This window comes from Bison bison, unplaced genomic scaffold, assembly GCF_000754665.1.
Source record: "Bison bison bison isolate TAMUID 2011002044 unplaced genomic scaffold, Bison_UMD1.0 scf7180017858048, whole genome shotgun sequence".
Classification (NCBI taxonomy): Eukaryota; Metazoa; Chordata; class Mammalia; order Artiodactyla; family Bovidae; genus Bison; species Bison bison.
In genome coordinates, this window is record NW_011488621.1 from 936,484 (window position 1) to 942,704 (window position 6,221).

The 6,221-nt window shown below is 42.5% G+C and overlaps 1 protein-coding gene across 4 annotated transcripts in view; it reads left to right on the forward strand.

Moving 5' to 3' along the window:
• RUNX1T1 (runt-related transcription factor 1; translocated to, 1 (cyclin D-related)) overlaps positions 1-6,221 on the forward strand; it is a 156,099-nt gene that overhangs the window by 1,948 nt on the left and 147,930 nt on the right. The window contains exon 1 of one of the 4 annotated variants that reach the window (XM_010861961.1): positions 27-260. The exons of 1 other annotated variant lie outside the window; for it this stretch is intronic. The gene's annotated coding sequence lies outside the window, so the exon portion shown is untranslated. Of the gene's footprint in view, positions 1-26; positions 261-5,893; positions 6,158-6,221 lie in introns of those variants that run through there. 2 more of the 4 variants (XM_010861967.1, XM_010861937.1) reach the window with 2 other exon arrangements.

Consider the following 6,221-nt stretch of genomic DNA (forward strand, 5'->3'; position numbering starts at 1 on the left):
CTCCTTTTAAACATGTGCACCATTTTTAAGTGCTCCCAGTGGCTTTGATTGTCATAACTCTCCTCTCCCTTTGCATAGAACGAGAGTGAAACTGGGTCTGTGCCCAGTGAGTCCACACTCGCTAGAATACAAATTGATCAGCTTTTCAGTGATAAGCCGTTAGTGTCCGGGGTCTTCTTAGTTTTTTGCAGCCTTTTGCCTGGACCATGTGAGCGTTCTGTTGTGCCCAGTCTCTCCTGTCATCCAGTTCCTTAGAAAAGGTGAATAAACAGAACTGTTTCTTAAACCATCCTGGACCAAACCCAGATGCTTATGTCAGATGTGATGTGTACAAAGAGAAGCAAATTTATGATTCTCTGGATCTTTCCCCATTGTTTATTCTTAATGTCAATTCTAGTTTTACCATTGTAGGGGCTTTCAGGTAGCATGCATGGGACAGTCTGATTTTCTTTTTCTTTTCTTTCTTTTTATGGGTGGTTATTTTTAAAGGGACAGCTGACAGTCTCACCCAGTGTTTGACCTAGGCATCTTTTGCAGCCAGGAAGGATATTGAGGAAGTTGAAGTCTAACATTGCTTTATCTGTCCTGTATTTAGCATTTCTTTGGCTTATTCTTTCAAAAGAAAGAATTTCCACGAAATAATCAAGGAATCAGGCTCATTCTGGGTGTATAAAAGCTGACTTTATCTGCGATCATACTAAGAGAAGAACTTTATGTTAGAAGACTTTGTGTAAGAATTCATAATTTTTTGTAAACCATTTAGACAGCAGTCACTTTATTTGAAATGCTAAATACTGAGTGGGAGTGTTTGAGTATGGAGTTTCTCCAGTGTCCAGTTCATATCTAATAAAAGAAGTGGGAAAAATGGTGTATTTTTTCTTTAATGTTTGGACAGCTCAAAGCAGACCAGAAATCTTTGAAATGCTTTATAGCTTTAGTCTCTGTGACTCACTAATATCTGCTAATAATTTGATTTAAAAATGATCCTTAAAAGGATCATTTCATAATAAGACACATTCTTCTTGTAGTACAAAGCAAACTGCCCTATCAAGTTGCAAGCTGCTGGAAATGGTAGGACAGTACATGTTGCAGCTACAAGATTGCAGCTTTATATTTTTACATTTTCCCCCTTCTGAAGAAAAGTAAAATATTGTTCTTGATGCTAGATTCTAATGATGAATTCTTCCATCCAGGATGTTAGTATAAATATTTGCAGATCAAAGAACACTTCATAAATAGGAAAGAAGTACACAAATGTAAGGTGCCATTATCATTTATTTTATTATAAAAATAGAAGCTTTTTTTATTGTGGAAAAAAAAAACTTTTCTTTTTTTCCAACATTGAAAAGGGATCACGAGAAAGAAATGCTTCCAATAGGAATGCTGGTCAGTGGTTGTCAGGTTAGGACATTCTTCACTGTCAAATCCTGTTTCTCACTTCTTTGATATGAACATCAGCTGACAGGCACTGAATGCAAACCCTTCTTCATTGAGGTTTTATGCAGGCAGCATAGCCCTTCATAGCAAAGCAGTCTCAAAAATTGGCACCTGCAGGATTTGCATGTGAAAAAAACGATTCAGTTGCATTTTACTGGAGTCTATTACTGTAAGTTATGTAGGTTCAGTGAGAAAAGCTATATGTTGATGTTTGGACATTTAAAAGTTCTTTGTTTTAGGGACACCTTATTCATCATCTAGTGATCCACAGACTTTATTGATAGCAGAAGCAGGGTGAAGAGATCTCTGGCTTTATAGAGGTTATTTAGTATGAAATGGTGTTATTTTTAACCATGTGCTTACAGAGTGCACTGCATGCATGGTTAATTTTTAAAATGTGCCTTAAAATGATGCCTTCATACAACTTTCAGAATCCATCAGAAGTTAAATACATAAAATTAGGTTAACATAAATACTCTTTGAAAACAATCTAGGATTTTAGAAGTTCAATAAGTTAAAATCTATAATAAAGAAATTAAACATTTCATAGTTCTGAATTTCTTTACTTGTTAAATAATTTGTCACCAAGATGCCTTTTAAAAATACCATATTTGACCCTTTTATGCAAAATAACTGACAAATGTTAAGTCAACTAAAATACCATCAATGTGAACATTTCATCCAGAATAAGTTATTTTTTATTATCTAAAGAGACACGTTCCAACTTCACTTTTTTACAGCCATTAATATAAGAGTTCCTAAATAATGTTTAAAGAACAGTGAACATTTTATTAAAGCAAACATTAGTTCAGTTTAATGGAGGTAATTGTAAGTGATAAGACAGAGCAGGTTATCTCTGTGTTGTTTAAACAGAAGGAGCTACTTTGCACCATTTCCAGTAGCCATCTGTAGAAGAGAAGGGTTTGCACCTGTCTGTCCACACTAATTATAGATTAGGGCCAAAGAAATGAAATTTGAGGAGGTTTTCAGCTAATGAAATCCATACAGATTTTATTGTAAATGTGTTTTATGTAAAGAGGGTGATGGTTGAGTTATGAGTGAATAAATTGCTATGTAGCTGCTAGGCACTTGGTTTTGAAGCACAATTCTGCTGCATTAACCTTTGATATTAAAAAAAAAAAAAAGACAAACAACTTAGACACGGATGCTAGTCTTTGTTTGGCGTCCATAGCTACAATTTAGTGAGCAGCAGTGAGATTCAGTGTGCAATTTTAAAATGTGCTGTAAAGCAGCTTAAATGTTAAGAATATTCTAGTATTTTGAAATGCAGATGAAGTAGAAGGTAGGTTTTAACTTATAAAACATTAGGAAATCTGAAAGCTTTTTTTTGCATTTCAGTTTCACATACATGAGAAATTAAAGCAAAATGAGTGAGGAATTCATTCTGCAATAAAAGGTCACATGAATCTCTACCACATCTGTTTATAGTAATTATGAACATAATTAACATAAGAATTACAAATGAAATAATGACAAGCTGAGCAATGAGATATTATGCCATAATGGTCATATGTTGGAATTCTCACATTATAGCACACTAGAATTCACATACTCAAAGAAGATGGTAGATTTTTATCTGAATTAATGCTTCAAAACTTATCTGCTTGAGACAGATGGACTTCTTGCTTTTATAGGAAGGTAACCTATTATTAAGAAAAGAACTAGTTGAAATTAAGATTTTTAGTCTCCAGCCTGGCCTTTAAGACAGCTGTGATGATAGAAACCACTTCCTGTTATACACTTATTCTGTGATTGTTCTTCTTGATTATTATATTGCTTTTTTCTAAATTGAAAGCTTTGCAGCAAAGTGTTTGCTTTGGAAGAAAGTCATGGATTCTTCCCATTTGAGAATTGGTTGATCTTTTCTGTAACTGTGAGCCAAAAGTCAGTGAACAAACAAGGTAGTAATAGAACTAGTATGCCTTTACAAAACAAGAACCCTGGCAGATAAGCTTTTGTGCAGTTTTCTTCATACCTTCAGTGTCTGGATGCTTTTTAAAGAAAAATGTAAGCCTTTTCTGTGGAAGTAGTAGGGCTTTGTTTGTTTTATAAATAGCATTTTTTCAAAGCACATGTAATGGAAAAATCAGTTGGCGTTTCTAAGTTGTATTTTTTACTTCCTAGACTTGCATTGGATTTATAAACATGTGTCTGTAGTCTTTGTCCAAACTGATCTAACTAATATGTAATAAAGGGGCAGGTATATGTGATTGCACCTGGTTATCCTGAATGCAGGTTTCTATAGCAGCTAGAGAAAAAGTGAAAGGTGACTCTTTATGAGAGCTATAATGATACTCTAGAAATCTGTTGTTACATTTAAAACATGTAAGGATGACAGATTTTCACTCATTTAGAGTGCACTCGATTTGGTAACATTTCCTGCCAAATGGTCTCCTCCCTCTCCTTGCACCCTTCTATAACTATTGAACCTGCTCACTTTTTGAAGATTTACGGGGAAGTAGTACCTCCTTCTCTTCTCAGTGATACCCCGAGGTTTTCCACATGATTGGATTACTGGTGGACTGTGGCAGAGCCCTTTTCATCTGACATTCACTGCATGACAAGATTTTTCACACATGCCCTTCCTGCACCAACGCCTAGCTGTTTGCACTTTACCTGACCTATCAGGTTTCCCTTAATTGTTTTCTTGGGGTGTGTAGGAGCTTGGGGGCCAGAGGGTCCAACTGCTCATAAAACTTTTTGAGCACTGGATCCAAGTGGTTTGGAGGGGAGTGCTTGATTCAACAGTTTGCTGTTGTGGTTCAGGGGCTCAGTTGGCCCCCTCTTTGTGACCCCTGCCTCTCCTGATTTTCTTAAGGTCTTCTTCAGATCTGTCTCCTCTCAGAGGTGGCTGCTAGGTCTCTTGCACTTTGGTGTTGGTGTTTTTCTCTAATCACCAGCCTTATTTCCCCTCACCCCAAACTATCGAGCCCCCATGCATAAACTGTTTTACAATCTGAAGTTTCACTGCAGCAGGGGCTACAGTGTATGTCAAGAACAGTTCTGGAGTTTATTGGCTTCTTTATTCTGAACTCACTCTTTATACTGACATGAGCTTCTTAACCAAGCTTCAGTGCCTTGAAATGCAACATGACCAAATACTCCCTTTCCGCCCCCCCCCCCAATAAAATAACCTTCTTTGCTGCATTATTTGCACTCCATTAAGGATATGATCAGATGTTCACGTTGGCTGACGGGTGCATTTAAAAGGGGAAAGGGGGCTCCCAGGAGACCACTCAGGTGTACCTCCCTGCAGACCCTGATGGGGGTGGAAGAGGCACTCTGGACTGGGAGGAGCGCTAGCTCCCTGCTTGGTGTCTGATTGATTCCCTGGCTCTGGGGTGGGGAGAAGAGCTGTGGAGGCAAGCTCAAACCGGGATTGATTGCCTCGATTTCAAATTCCCACCTCCAAAATAGACTCTCAGATGTACACACAAGGAGCCCCCACCGCCGGCACAGTTTCTGGAGGCGGAGCAGGTGCCTGGGAGTCACCTGTAGCTCCCAGTCACAAGTGCGTCTTCTCCCGGTGCCGCTGGCCACGCGAGGTTTCCGCTGGGACCACCTTGACAAGCCCAGGGAGATGCCAGCGTTTGTATCCGCCTCACAGCCATATCTGTGGATGTGGGCAGGGGTTGGAATCTAGTCTTGGGGCCAGCCAAGAAAGGGACGAGAACTCCCACTTGAGGTCGGTCGGGAAGGGCTGTGTCGCTGCCCGTGAGGACTCCCTGGGTTTGCTGGGCAACTTGGGTCTGTCTGGATGGAGGTCACACGGTGACTGTCTCGTTGTTAAGCTCCTGCAAAAAGCGGGCTCTGGATTCCCCTCTGACCTTGACAGAACCTCCCGGAATGTTAGCATCCCAGCTGCCCCCCTCCGCCATCCCTGGAGCAAGGGAAAAAGGCAGTTTGCTAGTCTGGACTCCCCCCGCTCTCTCTCCGGGTGGGGACAGACGCGGGGGGGAGGGGAGACAGGTCAGCCCGGGCTAGCCTGGGGGCGCCTCGCTCGCCCCCCGTGTCCCCCGAACCCTCCGCCCCTGCCCTGCCGGTCCCTGCTCCTTCGCTGCAGCCCGCGTCTCCCGTCCCCCCTCTCTCTCTCCCGCTTCCCCTGCCTCTCCCGCGCCGTCTCACACGCACCCTCTGTTTATTTTCCTGCCTCCATCTGGGCCCTGCTGATATTGTAATCACCCCGATGCACGCCGGCTCCGCTCGGCTCCCTCGTGCGCCCGCACACTCACTCACACACAATGTGCCATCCCGACAAGCCTCTGACTTCTGATAAGCTCCGATGTGTGTTTAATGAATACAAAGCCGCGGTCCGGGGGCCGCCTGCGCTGCGGCGGCCGCCTCTCCTGCGCTGCTTTGCCAGAAGGTAATCTCGGCGGCCGGGGGGGCCGGGGGCCGGGGGGCGGGCCGGGAGGAGGGGAGGGGTGGGGGGCGGGATGCAGGGGGGCTCGGGGAGGCGGCCTTTCTCTTTTCCTCTCCCCCTTCCCGAACGATTCAGAAGTCGATAAGACCGGGAGAAGTGAAGATGTACCATGTTATCTGTCGCTCCTCTTAGCTGGCGGAGAGAATTTACATTTCAAGATTAGCAGAGGGAGGAAAGAGAAATCTCCCTTTTGTTGTGTGGGGTGAGGAGCTGGCATCAGCCCTGGCCTGGCCGCTATCTCCCATCACCTCTGCTATCCAGACAGGACTCACCGAGGTGAGATTACCGGAGGGCCTTATCTTTCCTTGGGTTTCTTTTCTTTTTCTTTTTTTTTTTTTTT